The following is a 15552-nucleotide window of genomic DNA, read 5'->3' on the forward strand; positions in this document are numbered from 1 at the left end:
TCCGGCTGCCCTTTACCTCCAGTAATTTAGATTTCCTTGCTTTTTAAAAAGAGGATTCTTCCTCAGTGGAAAGGTCTGGGCCAGCATTTCATGTTGCTTGAGGTTTTTCTATTGTTACGTCTTATACATGAAGGATACAAGATTTATGTAGCATATGTGGCGTTGAAGGTTGTCAGGCTCTTTTCTGGGCTTGTAATTCATAATGCCTCTGGGAAGAATGGAAGGGTCTGGATTTGACTGCCAGAGGTTTTCATTATCAGCTTATGGTACAATCTTCTCTTTCCCAGGAGTGGTAAATTGAATAGTGTGGGCTGATGCATAGTCTCACACATCTTTCTCTATAACCTACAGATCCATTGTGAAAGGGGAAGGATAATGGGTGGAATGGTTTTGTGTTTTCAATGTTAATTTTTTGGGAGGGGAGGATGGAATTTTTTCATGACCCCTTTATTTCCCCCATTGTTACATCCTTAAAAGGTTCTGAATGGACTCAACTCTTCAGCTACTGAAGTCTGAACACAGACTGTTGTAGCGTTGGGCCATTGTTGGTCTTGGTTCTGCCAGGTGGACATTTGTGCAGTCATAATGGTGGTATCCTTCAGGAACTATATGAGGTGCTGTCCTCTCCATATCAAAATGAAAAAATAGGAATAGTCCTGGTGGTGGAGGTGGGTCAACACTCCTCGCGTCTCTTCCTAGTTCTGTCACTAACTCAGGGAAAGACTTAGAGCAAAGCACATACACCAATATCTTCAAGAATGTCATTCAGTGTGGGTGCCACCTTTTTTGGACACCCGATATGAGATATCAAAGGACTAATTTCTGTAATGGGTACTGTGGCTGTTCAGCAATGCTAATAACCAGGCCCTGGCTATCTCAAACTGAGTACTCAGAATAAGCAGACGCTTCTGAAAACTTTGGCTTTAATCACTCTTCTGTATTACACATATAATGATACCTCTCTCTTTTTAAGGTGTTGCAAAGTGCTTTGAGAGCCTTTGCTGACTGGTAATATATACCCGAAGTAAAAAGTATTCTGAATTGTAGGAAACTGTTGAGAGATTTTAGTATTTGTTGAATAAATGGAGTTAGCACTACTGGAGATAACACCAGCGCATTTTGATATGCGTGAACTGTCAGTCCACCTATCAATAATGAAATTTGTTGTCATTTGAACCATTCAGTTTTTAATCTCCTTCATTTGTAAACAAACAGGAATGCCATTTATTTTCTGAAATACAGACCCTGCAAATGATCTACTCTGTTTTGATGAAAATGGCCGTGTGCGTGCACGTGTGCAAACCAAGAACAGACAGAAACAATACTTCTCAGGATGCCATTTTTTGTCAGGTTTTCCCCAGGAATGGATGATGGGATCTTCTCTGAACTGCTATTATCTGCAACAACTTGTGTGACAGGGGTGTATTAGCTGCAATTGTCTATATGTATTTAGCCATCTGGTTCACATGTTGGAACATTGCCTGACAAAGGGACAAACCTGTGAAATAAATCTATTTGCCACATTTTGGTTCATACCAACCCTTTGGAAGATAAATGAATTTTAAATTACTATCATAATAAAGGAACAAAAGTTATAAATTAGTAAAGCTGTGCTTTCTGCATTAATAGCAGAGATTGTTTGACTGGTTAGATAATGCACTTGTTCAATGAATACAGCAAAATTGCCAATGCTAAGGTAACCAGAGTAGATAGATTCCTGTACTGGGCCATGAAGAATAATCTTAAAGGATACAATCTGATATCACTATTTGTATTTACCCTCAGGCTTGATGTTTTCATTCTTTTTATTTGTTACATTTCTAGCTCCTTGGATCTGCTGTTTTGCTTTTTAATATATTTGTAATTTGCGGTGTGCTCCTACTGTACAAGTCTATAATTATAATACAAATAATGCACTTACAGGCCTATAAATATAATGAAGCTGATGCACTTGTTGAGAAACATGTTCTCCAAATTATATAGATTTAAACTGATAGCTTTGCCCACAAGTGAAAATTCCCCGTGCATGTAAATCACAACAGGAAAAACTCTTAAAACATCTGGTGAAATTCACTGCTGTACAGAGGGTCAGCCACTTAAGTGCTGTTGAAGTCCTCAAAGTTGATTTTGTGCAGGCACTTTTCTCAGGTGAATTTTACTGCTCGAGCATTGAAAAACAGGCACCTACATATGCATGTGCAAACAATCACACACAAAATTTGAAACACTGGATATTTTCACGCCTTTTCTACTGACTGCTTCCTTAGCACCTGCATGATGGCGGTGTTCTCTGAAGTGAAGGAACACTGGAAAGTCAGAGGATGAAACAGCATGGCATGTGTATTTTGTATCGAGTTTCTGGTATCTTATGCTGAAGACAAATGGTTATGTGTGGGCATGCACATGAATATTTCTGCAGTGCACCAAAAGGGCTGATGACTATATGGAGCTATGTTTACAGTCACGACATTAGTTTTCAGTGGAAAACTGGGCCTGACAAATGTAGGTGAATGAAAAGGTCAGCTAACTCATTTGTTTTATGTGATAGTTTTCATTAATATTTGCTTCTCATGTTGGTTTTAGGCATTGGGTTAAGGACTTCTGGGGTGTGATCATGCAGTCCCTACACAGTCCAAATTCACACAATTATTGAGAAGTTTTGGCTATATACAAGACCTGATCGTATGTTTGAAAATCAAAAAGCAACATCACACAAGAGACTGTTAAGAACAGAATGGCAATTGCACGGTGGGACTCAGAGAGGATCATGGTAAATACAGGACACAGAACATTGTCAATTTCCTGGTGTTTCTTGTCCTTTCCTCTGAAGCACAGGGTGTTGGCCACTGTCAGAAACAAGACCCTGACCTAGGTGGCCAACAATTCCAGTATGGCAATTTCTATTGCTCTGAGAAAATTTTAAGTCAGAGACACTAGAGTGATGCATCACCTCTATTGGTATAAATTACACTTTCCGTTCCTTCTTAACAATACATCCATTTCAAAATATTCTAAAAAGTTGTCACTATGGGTATGAATCTGCCCTCTCCATGTAGGCAAAATATCCATTGACTTCAGTGGAAATTTAGCCAGCATGAAGGGGATTAAGCCACATTTATTTCCCTCCTTTTATGCATTTGTAATAGCAAGACATACATGAATAAATGTTATGCCTCAGATTAACTTTCCAATAGTTCTAGGAGTTAGTTTTTTAACCCATTGTTATCCAAACCCTGTAATCCTTACATGTGCAAAATTCTCATCCATGTCAGCAGGATTTTTGGAGACTTTGGAGTGCATGTGCTTGGGGATTCAGTTTTTCTTAAATGAAACAGCTTTTTGGGTTTGGTCTGTCTTGAGGGGGTTAGGAAACTGATGGATTTGGTCCTGTAGCCTAATTCATTTTGGCTATCCTGTAGTTGCCTGTACTCAGAGATGTACATTCTTTCCCCTTTTGTTATATTTCCTCTTTTTGAAGTGGAAACAAGAGTTTCACTGAATCTAGAGTTCATCCAGATACATGACATGTGAACATCTGACTTCATTTGGAAGTACATGAAAGGCTTCTATATTTTTTCCTTTTCTGATGTCTTGTTGTATCTTAAATAACCTTGTGAAATGAATTCACAGTAGTTGCCACCTCAGAGCCTCTTTGTGTTGTAGAAAGCTTAATGCTGTACATCCAGGAGCTCGCTGGGCTAGCTGAGATTTCAGCTGCATCGTCTCTCTATTGCTGAAAATGTTGCAGTACCTGCATCTGATTTAGAATCTGGCTGTGCCTGAAACACTCATCATTCATGAGGAAATATGACTGAGAGTACTGTAGATGGAAGGTATTAACCCAATAACTGTGTGTGTGTGTGCGCACGTGCACGTGTTACACTCTTTTCCCAGTTGTGTACACTCCCAAATTGTGCTGCTGCCTGTGCTACAGCAACTACATGACTGTTCATATTTGCACTAGCTCTCAGTGAACTAGCATGGGTATGCAGGTTAGGAATCACACCCCCACCTCATAGTGTGGATGTAGTCTTTATGTTGTTGGTCTGTCTTATCTATTTATTGATAATGGCCTCCATTCCTCCAGTTTGGCTGAGCGCCTCTCAGTCCAGGCTTGAAGAAGTGGGGTAAAGGTATGATTGTCATCTTTAAGATTCATTATCATAAGGTCAATTGGGGTCTATTCCAGTCCTTGGCATAAGTTTGAACAGCCTATTTGCTGCTCCATCGTTCTTGCTGCTCTTGTTCATTTTACAGGTACATTGCAGTAGCACTTAAAGGCCTCAACTAGGCCTTTGAACAGTCACATGTTAAATACTAACACATATATTAAATGACATTCCATGCCGCAATAGATTTCATTCTAATCTTTCAACTGGTTCAGTAGGTCAATAGTGAATGTTGCTCTATTGCTAAACCTAGTCAGTAATGGCAAGGTTAAATATCATTTTACAACTCATTGATACACACAGCAAAAGCTTACAGCACACAAGCTTTTAAAAAGAATCTGCCTATCTTAAAATTAATTCAAAAGGAAAGTGTGTGTGTTATGGATTGGTGTGCTGTGTGGCTTTGCATAGCACAAGCAGTCTATTCCATACAGGTTCTTATACCACCTTTATTGCTGTGGTGTCTGAGCACCTTCTAGCAGTGCATTAAATGATGTGACTAACATCTATAACACATGGTTCATTTGTTCTCTCTTCGTCTGCCAAGGTGAGAATTGTACATGCAGCTGGGTGGGTTTTTGTGTGTCTTTTTTAGCTATATCTGTGCTGCGTTTATGTTAGCAAAGGTGAGGTCAAAGAAGTGTCTTGGAATAAAAGGTAGTGAGGGTTGTGGTCTATCCACCTCATCATTAAATACAATGGAATGGAAACTACATTCTTAAATCTGTCTCTCCACAGAAAAGCAACTTACCGAAGGAACTTCGGGAGCTGATTGCTGACCAGATGTGGTGTATCATATTTATCTGTGATGTTCAGTCTCAAAGTTCATTGTAATTGACTGAGACTTAACAGGTCTGCAGCATTCTCTTCTTGCTCTTTCTTCTGTTAGGAGAGCACCCGCTCTTTTGGGATAGTCAGGTCACTTATGGAGGTTGGGCAAATTAAATGTTAAATAACAATGATTTTTCACAATTAACAAGGGAGGGGGGGGACCTATCTACTCTTTGTTTATCTGGTTTCAGATTTCTTTTTTAAAATGTAAAAGCCATGGGAATAATAAAATCAAGGATATAAAAAATAAGTGTATTTTTTCTTTCAACTTTAAACTCCCACAACCTAGCACAAAATGAACTAAAATTCAGTAAATTCAGTCATAGTTGCATTTGAGCATTGTTCAATTGAGTAATCTAATCACTAAATGGTTAATTACCTCAGTGTACGCACGTGGGCTAAAATCAAGTCTGTGCAAGTTGCTCTGTTTTCATAAGTAAGCAGTGCCTGGGAACAAAAAGTAATTGTTGTAAGTAATGTTCTAGCTACCACTTGTTTTAATTAGGGCCTGATCCTGCACAGACCCCTGCTGATATTGTGGTCAGTGGGATGATTCACCTTGAGTAAAGTTGCTTGCATGCATGAATTTTTCTGGGATTTGGCCATCGGTCTGGAGACAGAGCTGTGTGTGGAAAGGGCAGCTTGAGAGACTAGTGGGAAGAGCGCTAACTTTTGAGCTAGTTAGCCTGTTGGTTGATCACAAATATGTTGTTTCATTTATGTTATCTCCTTAATCTAGTGTAGAAGAGCTCATTGCTTGCAGGAGTTTCTTTAATTCAGTACTACTAATTTGGAAAGGCTGAACCAGAGCCAGTCTTGTGTCTCTCTCTATAAGGCAGGGAGGACTAGAATGTGTACAGTCAAGGAGTAACTTACTAGCTCACTCTTCAAGAGAGTTATCTGTTGGGTTATTAGCTGGTCAAGGACAAATAAACTGTTGCTATAGTAGATTTATTGCAGAAATGAAAGAGATTGCCTTTGCATTCACATACGGTTAATTTAGGATTGCAGATGCATGAAGAGGAAGAAAGGTCAAACACCAAGTGCCTAGGAGAACAGACTCCTTTTTTGTTTCATGGACTGTAGATTTTCTGTTCATGACTTCTTCCCATCTTGGCAGTGCTCAGTGAAGTTACTGGCTGTTCTGCAGTGTTGTTTGATCAGGAAGACTGTAAATATAACCTGTTTCTCATAAAAATGTTATAGACCAAATTTCCTCCCTGATGTAACTGCATTGAAATCAGTCAAGTTACACCAAGAGTGAACTTGCCCCAGTGTAAACCATTACACAAATGGGTAAGCCACTGCAGAATTTGTAGTCTCTTATCAGGGTAGCTCATGGTTTGTTTTCTTTTTGCAGTAGTGGGTTCAATGACATGATTGTTTCAACACGTGATGCAGTATATAAATGATTTTTCATTCCTCTCGAGATACAAAAACTCCCACTTTTTCCTGATTTTTGCCCAACCAGATACACCAAAAGCAAAGGAAATGATGGGAAGAATTTTTAATGTGTACATTTCTCCTGCAATGTGGGAAATCCAGACAGGGCAAAATTGTACCAAAGCATGAAAGTGCAGTTGACTGTATGCAAAACATGAAATAAAACAGACAGCTTTGCTGTACAAACAGAGTGAAATGCAAAACATAAGTAAACAGAACAATTAATAATGTAAGAAATTAGCAGTAACACGGTATAGAAAATTATTGTAAAATACATAATTTTTGGTTTTGACTTTTGCTTTTCCTGAAAGGGATCATGCATTGAAAAGTCACTGGATATTTAATTCAATTTCAGGCTGGTTGATAGAAAAATACACTGTATTGCTAGTTCTATCTGAGCATGGATTATCAGGCTACCAGCGTTACCTATGGTAAATAATTAGGGCTGGCCAGAAAATAATAATTTTCTTTCTTTCTTTCCACCCACCAATTCCAGAATAGCCAATAGTCCACTGACCAGGGCACTCATCTGTGTTATTGGATATCCAGGTCAAAGTCCCTGTTTCAAATCCTGCATAGCAAGAACTTGAACCTGGATCTCCCACAACCAGCTGAGTGCCCTAACCATTGCAGCTATGGTTGTCTGTCTGTCGGTGTCTCTCTCTTAGAGCTATTCCACTATGCAGAAATAATTAAACATTCAAAGGACATGGGGGAGAGAGAGAGGGAGGGGAGAGAAGAAAAAAGGAATGACTGTACCTTGGTGCTTAAGTGAAAGTACTCCCCTGGGATGTGGGAGAATCAGGTTCAGTCACATGCTCTGAATCAGGGCTATTTTCTATTCTGGTCTCTCACTCTATGACCAGAAATTCCACTTTGGACTGTCCAGACCAATACACCTCCACAAAAAGCTTCAGTTTGGATGAATCAGCATTTTCCAACAAAGAATGTTTTATTAAAAGTTTCTTGACCAGCTGTATAAATGTAATACCCATGGGTGTTTTCTTTCATTTTTTAAAATTTTTTATATCTGTTTATATCTCTCCATTAGACAATGTCCAATGAACCAAAGTGAGAGGCTAAAGAAATAGAAGGCATAAAATTTTAACATATGATGGGGAGTCACTTCTGCCAGTTTAATTTTTTCTTTTGCACCCTCAGTTTCATGATTCGTCCTTTAAATAATTTTCAGTAATAAAATTTTAAATGTTCCCAGGTCTCTGTGGGACAGACATAAACTTGGGTCTAAAATAAATGGTATGTAAGGAGGAATTGCTGAGAACTATGCTTTCTATAACTTTTTCTCTTACATAGTGATCTGGTAAATATGTGGAAGCCTGGTCTCCTGTATACATTTTTAAATTATCTTTTTAACTAGCCCCCTGCCTCATATGTCAGGAGACGGTAGTGCTGGGGTAGAGTGAAACAGAAGAGTGTGGGTAGCCCAGTTGTGTGAAGTTAGTGGGGGTTTGCTTAAGGTTAGGGTGACCATATTTCCCCCCCCAGCCTGGCCGAGACCCCCACGGGGCCAGCTCCAACCCTCCCTACCTCCCACCCACAGGGCTGGGCTGAGGTCCCCCAGCCTCCCCATTGCTCCCCTGCACGTGGGACCTCCCCAGTTCCCCCCGTGTGCAGGCTGCCCGAGGCCACCCTATCCCCCCAGTGTGTGGGGCTGGCCTGAGCCCTCCTTGCCTCTGGCCCACGCAGGACCAACCTGAGATCCCTCTCCCCACTGGTGCCTGGGGCCAGCCCAAGCCCCCCCACTACCATCAGCCTGCAACCCCTTTCTCCCCTGCGGTCCTGTTCCAAGCCCCCCAGCTGCCAGCCCCTGCATGGTGAAAATGGTGCTTGCAGCCCATTTCCCCTGCCAAGGGTCCAGCGGAGCCCCTCTTTCCAGGGAAGCAGAGATCCTCCCACCGAGGCTGAGCGAGGACCCCCAGGTGCTGCTCAGGGGGCACAGCAGGTGTGTGGAGTGGGGTAGGGTGGGGCCCTGCTGGCCGAGAGCTGGCACATGGTGGGGGCTGTGCTGACGAACCAGCAGGGGGAGCACCTCAGCCCCACGTGCTGCAGCTTCCTGCCACCAGCCTTGCACACCCACTCCCATCATGACCCCTTGGTTCCACTGGTGGGCAGGTGGCTGGCAAGCAGGGATCTGGCCAGTAGCAGAACCCATCAGTACTGAAATCCGGGGGGAGGCAGCAAATGTGGGACAATTTTCCTGTATTTAATAAAAAGTCAGGACACTGGAAGAGGGCTTAAATGTGGGACTGTCCTGTTAAAAACAGGACATCTGGTCACCCTACTTTATGTGGAAGAGCAGGAGCCAGTTCCAGGACAAAAGCAGACCTAGATTCAAAGGAATTTTGAGTTTCATCCATTTTTATATGAAATAGAAAGAGGACAAAATCAGATCGTGATCAAAACCACTCAGTCACTCAAAATCGGATGCATGAGGTTTTGTAAATGAAAACTATCTACACAGCGAGAGAGAGATTGAGAGCATGAAAGTGCTTTGTTGCAGAGCCATGCTAATTCCTTAGCATCCCCATGCAGGGAACTGAGCTACAATTGGCTAAACAGAGAAAAAGAAAACCCCTGTGTTACAGTAACCAACCTAGTCTGAAATAAGATGTGTGAATGAAGATGACAAATTACTGTCCCCTGGGTGTGCTAAGACTCTGCACTGCAAATCATAAGTTAAATAAAAAGCAGGCTCTGTACTATAAGCAGGACTACATTAGACATTTCCTCTTGACGTTTTGTTCTCATAATTATTTTATGTCATTGATGAGAGCTCAGTCACTCAATGGAGGGGCAATTTGTATTTATAGGTTGCATTCATAGAGCCCTTCTGTCGTAGGGAAAGGATGCTGGGTGAGTTACACAGATGCAACATGCTGATGTTTGTTATGGTTTCACCTTGACTTCAGGTTGAGGTCTTGCTGTGCTTCTTTTCTGGAGTCTTTAAACAAGCAGCCCGTAGCAGTTGGTGCTTTGTTGTTAGCCAGCCAGTCAGTACTAGTCTGTTGCAGGACCTATATGTCTGCTAAAGCACCTTGACCCAGGATGGCCCACCTGGGCCTGACATTCCACAAAATAAACAAAACCATCTTTTGATGACTCGAACAAAAAGGTTCAGTTGGTTAGGCCAGTCATCTTGTGTTAAGACAGGGGCAGATGCTCTGTTTGGTGTCCCAGCTTTACCCTGAATTGGACTTGTAAGAAGCAGCCAGTCCCTATTATCCTGTCTGCTGGGCCCTGATTTGGCTTCTGGGGGCGTCTCTCTAAATTCAGTGCTCCTGTCCCCCCCAAGACACCCTCCTTGGGTAGAGTGCACCAGAGCATCAGGTGTGAAACACCTTATCATCATACACCTTTTCAACTGGAAATGCAAATGTCTCACCTGTTTTATCCTGAGTAGCTCATCCTGTCCCAAATCCCTTTAAACTAATGGCAGTGATGGGAACAAATATGATGACATGCTCATCTGCTGCTACATTGCAGCTAGAAATAGGCCGTGTCCAGGGTCGTCCCTAGTGGGGTGTGGGGCCCGGGGCAGAAGTGACAAATCCGTCACTTCTGGAACCGACTGCACCGGCCAAATGCACTGTGTGGTGCCCGGAGCAGTCGCCCTGATTTGCCATACCCAAGAGATGGCTCTGGCCACGTCCATAGAGTTGAATCCAGATTTGGATTCAAAGCACAGGGTGCTTTGGATCAGTAACTTAGGTTTCAGTTGTTATAAAGAAAGGGTCTAACCACAAACTTTGGATCCAGATAAGAGCTTCCTCAAAGTTTGGGAGTGTTCAGCTGGGCTTTTATCCAGTGGATTAAAAACATGAAACCTTCTATTGTAGTACTGAGTGCTGCTCCAGACCACATTACAAGCAATAGCTGGAGGATGTTATGTGGCTCATAGCCTGCACTATTTCTACTTCCATGCTAAAATGTTAAAGTTGAATAATACAATTGGTTCTCTCTTTCTGAACCCATAATACGTGCTAGAAGCTGTTTTGCCATTAGTTGATGTTTGCTGGAATCAAAGCTGGCCTTAGGCAGCACGGGATATCTTGTAAAAGGGACTAGTGCTCCTCTTGTTTTTGAATCACCAACTTAGAAGGTGACAGATTCCTTGATTTCACCTAAATCTCATGCAAAGAAAGGGAGAAAAGTCAAGTGTTGGTGCTAGATTTTCCTATTGCAAGTATAAGACAATATATGGATCCCCTTCATTGCTACAGTATTCTTGATCTCCATTCCTTCCTCCCACCCTCTGTAAAAATGAGCACAATACCAATTTAAAGTATTTTCTGGTGAGTATTGTGGATCCCCCAGCCAGTAAGGATGGGTCTTGGAGCTCTGTACATTTCAAGCTCTAAGGAGTTTGCTTTATATTGTTCAAGAAAACATATGTCAGCACAGAGCACATATATGAATTTATAGGCAAGAATGTAGTTCACAGTACCAGAGTCTTGAGTTCTTGGTACCAAGGGGCCTGGTGCAGAGTCATTGGGTCTCAGATCAACAAGAAACTAGTGTGACTTCCCTTTTCTTTCATGATTCTAAGAGTGATGCTAATCCAGTCAAGGAACTAATGCCACATGACCTGCATCCAATCAAAACTAACCTTCATATTTATGATTGCATATATTGAATACTCCCAGTGAACTGTTAACAAACATTTTACAGACAATTTCAGAAAATATGAGATGAATAATTTCCTTGGTGAATTAATTTTGAGGAACTTGTAAGCTGTTGGCTGACAACTTGTGGGTGGAAAAATTCCTGAAATATGTTATTTACTGTAAAGTATTTGTGCAGTGCTAATCAATGACATTGTTTGAGGAAGACAGAATTTGGAAGGTTGATAGATCTAACTCTCTTGTTTGTATAATTGTAACAATGTTCGATCTTTCAAGATGGGGCTAAGAAATTGATTATGGGCAACATTTTCAAAAGTGCGTATGCGATTTAGGAGCCTAAAGCCCAGATTTAGGTATTGCTTCGCGCATTGTTGCAAAGCATAAGTGACTTAGGCAGTAGCACACTGGCCATTATGAAAAAAAAAAATTTGTGTTGAAGCTAAATAAAACAAGTGAAAAAGTTTGGCAACTTGAAAGAATTCATTTTGTGTTGAAGGAAACGTTCATTCAAAATGTTTTGTTTCATTAATTTTTAAAGGGTTAGATTTATAAAACAGACTGGTGGCGGGGAGCAGGTGTTGGTATTGGTGATGCCATTCTTATAACCTGTAGCCCAGTAGTTAGGGCAGTCACTTAAGATTAGGAAACCCAGTTTTCATTCTCCCTGATGTGGAGAAGGAATTCAGACTTGGGTCTTCCACACTGCAGGAGAGTGCCTTAGTCACTGGGTTCTGGGATATTCTGGTGTGGGTCTCTCTCAAGCTCTCCAGTTTAAAGCTGTTCCACTTTGCATAGATAAAGTCATTGGAGCAAGAAGCTTGGGCCTCTTTCACCCTGAGTAAGTGCCCCAACTCCCCTGGGCTGTAAATAGAAGCCTAAATCCTGTTCACTTTCAATGAGATTAATGTTCCTAAGTAGAGCTGAGTGAAATTTTTCAGGTGAGTAGTCTGTTTGCTCAAAAATATTGTTCTGGTCAACCTGAAACTATTCATGAATTTGACACAAATTTGCTGAATATTTTCATCCCTTTTTTTTCGGGGCTTTGGTATCATTCACAAAACAATTGGAGGAGGAGATACCGTGGTAGTGATAGCAGTGCTGTTGTTATCATTCATAGTGGTAATTCATTGTCATTCATAATTACAAGAATTAGTCAATGGTTGAGAGAAAGAGAGGGAGGGAGAGAGTGAAAATGAGAGTGATTCTAAGTGCCTATATCACTTTTGAAAATGACTTGAGCCTTGCTATGCGGAGCAGAACAATATCTAAATACCCTTACAAATCTGGGCCCAAGTACTGTTTTTGAAATTGACCTAGGCTTCTAAGTCATGTAGGCACTTTTGAAAATCTAAAGCTATAGCTACATATGTTCTTCTGTAGTAAAGCTTATCTTTCTCTCTTAGTCACCTTATAGTAAAACCTGTCTTTCTCCTTTGGTCTAAGAATATTTTCAAATGCGTAGATACATAAATGATATTCAGACAGAGTTTTGGGGTCTAATATTGGGCAATGTCTGCACCCCACAATTAAGAGGCATTTCCCAAATAATACCTGCCTGGCAAAAGACCTTTGTACAGGCACAAATTATTGATCTTAGTCTCGTAAGAGAGAACTGTATGAGCAAGTACAATTCCTAAATATTTATGGAGGTGTATAGGAGGCAAGCATAAGGGTGTAGATGCTGGCATGGGGCAAAAAGAAGGGCAGGAAAGAGGTATTTAATAATAGCATTTGTATGGGGTTTTCACAGCTAGAAATGGCTGTGCAAACATGAACAAATGTAACATAAAATAGTGGAATTATATTACTTTACATGTGACAGCTAGGATGACATAACAGATATTCCCTCCTACTCTCAGCTATGTAAAGGAAACCTTTGTGGCTTTTAACAAAGTGAAATGTTAATTCCATGAATACAAATTAATTTTTTCCTGGGCAGAGGACTGAAACACCAGCTACAAAGTAATGGCACTGATTAGCTGGCTTCCTCAGCGGAAAGACAGACCTCTATGCTTTTAAAAACATTGACAACATTGTCTCCAAAATACTAACATGGAAATCTCTGTGTCAATGGGGCTAATATTTTATGTGATCGAGGCAGTGACAACTTCCATACAACATTTCTAAACAGAATAAAAAATGGTTATAGATGTATATGTAGACACTGGTGTATTTTAGGCCCAGAGCCTGCAAGTGTTTGAGCAGATGTTGGATGCCTTCAGCTCCCATCATTGAGCTTAATAGGAATCAAGGGTACTCAGCAAGAAGTACTCAGTACTAAAGAAGATTGGGCCTTTAATTACAAGCTATTTTTTTTCCTAGTGTAATAGCACCAAGAGACTCCACAAGAGGGTTTAATACCCCATGTTTTTATATATGTCTATATACACATTATTACAATTTGTGCTACTGCAGCTCCTAAGAGCAGAGCCATGCTCCCGCTCACATACTCCATTGTATATGTATACAAATTTGACTGGATTTGGAATATATATTTTAAGCCACATGATTTTTTATTATAGGTGGACAGCTATTGAAATACTACAGTAATTTGGGACTCTGTGGTGTCACTCCCTAAATCCTGTTCTCAGAGGTACTGTGATACTTCTGACAACATTCAAAACAGCATGATGCACTGCTTCAGAGGTACTCTGGACTAGATAGTTGAATACCCAATTTTGCTGATACTTTAACTTTTTTAACTGAGAAGGGATCATCTCAGGCTACGTCTATACTACCCGCCCGGGTCGGCGGGTAGCGTTCGACTTCTCGGAGTTCGATATATCGCGTCTCATCTAGACGCGATATATCGAACTCCGAAAGCGCTCCCGTCGATTCCGGAACTCCACCACCGTGAACGGCGGTGGCGGAGTTGACAGGGGAGCCGCGGACTTTGATCCCGCGGCGTCTGGACGGGTGAGTAGTTCGAACTAAGGTAGTTCAAGTTCAGCTACGCTATTCGCGTAGCTGAACTTGCGTACCTTAGTTCAACCCCCCCCCCCCCAGTGTAGACCAGGCGTCAGTTCTGTGATCAAAGTAGCATTGGCCAATTAGTACTTTTAGTGGTACTATGTCATTTCTAGACTTGGTACTTTGCTGAGGGCAGTATTTGCTGTAAAAATGAGATAAATTTGACATGTAATGTAGGTAGCAAACAATTCCATCTCCTTCCCTCCTCCACCCCAATAACCACATGCCTCACTCTTTCCAGAGCCTGTTTGCTCCTTCATTTTTTAACAGTCCTGTTTCCCCCCTGCAGTGTTTGTATTGGATTCTTCTTTCCTTTTAAATAAAGGTCATTCCGTCTTTACCCATCCTTCAGGAGCTCAGTTAAATGCAGTTCCAATTAAATTTGTCAAGGGGCCACTTACTTTCAGCAGGGTTTTGTTTCTTCTCAGCTGTTGTCGAACTAAAATTTCTTTTGCTTTCTCTGGGCATATTTTTAGTCATTATAATTTGTCACACACCACCCCATTGGGAAATTTTACACAAAGTGTGGAAAGCCTGACTGTGACCCTGAACTGCTGCGCAAGAGATGAAGGGAGAATCCTGGTTGTCTTCATTTTCTGAGAGAGCAGACTGTCCAGTTACATTCTCAGCAGGGCATTATTCAAGAGACCTGGCAACATCCATGCTCAGATGAACTTTGCTATCTCACTTTGATAAGGAAGAATTACACCAAAATTATTTCTATATGTACAGCAATTATCTTCTGAGATTGTGCCTGCCTGCTCTAATCCATTCATGTGTTAATGAAGTCAGCAAACATTAAAAGTGTTGACAATACAGCATGTCAAAACAAATTGTCCTTCTGTTGGAGGGGAATTGCGACTCTTTCTCCATATACTGTATGACACACGATAAACAAGATCAGAGGCTTTGCAGTGTCTTTAGACCTTCCGAGGCTAGATTAGGGTAGGGCTCTGGGAATCAAGACATCTAGTTTCTGTTCCTGATGCTGCCTCTGACTTGCTCTGTGCTTCAGTTCACCAGACTTTGCAGCTGTTCTGAATTCCCCCCACTGTCCATCCCATGTGAGACTGAAATATTTTTCTGCATGTCATTTGGCCCTCCAGTTACTAGGGTCGATCATTCTGGCAGCTTTGTATGTGGCTGAAGCTGCTTCTGCAGGCTCTCACAGCCAATTTCCTGCTTTATGTATTTTTGTGCAGCATAGTGGGTTATATAGAGCAAGTAATTTGAGCGAAGCTTAGAGAGCAGCAAGAAGATGAGGTAGCCATCAGTTCCCATTGCCTCAATTGCCCCTCCCTGCCCCTCTAAACGCAGAAGAAATATTTTCCCTACCCCACAGTTAAATATTATGTAATGAGGCAGGTGGGTAAAAAACATGAGCTAGGATGGGAGTGAGGAGATGGATGCCCCCTATCCAACAAATAATATGCAAAAGCAGACCATGAGCAGTTGTTCCCCTGTAAATTCCTCTTCAAGGTCCAGAAAATCTTCCT

General features: G+C 41.4%; 1 protein-coding gene across 8 annotated transcripts in view; it reads left to right on the top strand.

Annotated features, from left to right (window-relative positions):
- Positions 1-15552, top strand: part of ARHGAP24 (Rho GTPase activating protein 24) — a 431989-nt gene that overhangs the window by 144741 nt on the left and 271696 nt on the right. Inside the window, exons 2-3 of one of the 8 annotated variants that reach the window (XM_039539652.1) lie at positions 2584-2770; positions 4908-5021. The exons of 6 other annotated variants lie outside the window; for them this stretch is intronic. The gene's annotated coding sequence lies outside the window, so the exon portion shown is untranslated. The remainder of the gene's footprint in view (positions 1-2583; positions 2771-4907; positions 5022-15552) is intronic. One more of the 8 variants, XM_039539653.1, reaches the window with a different exon arrangement.

The sequence above is a fragment of the Mauremys reevesii genome, linkage group 5 (genome assembly GCF_016161935.1).
Source record: "Mauremys reevesii isolate NIE-2019 linkage group 5, ASM1616193v1, whole genome shotgun sequence".
In the NCBI taxonomy this organism is placed as follows: Eukaryota; Metazoa; Chordata; order Testudines; family Geoemydidae; genus Mauremys; species Mauremys reevesii.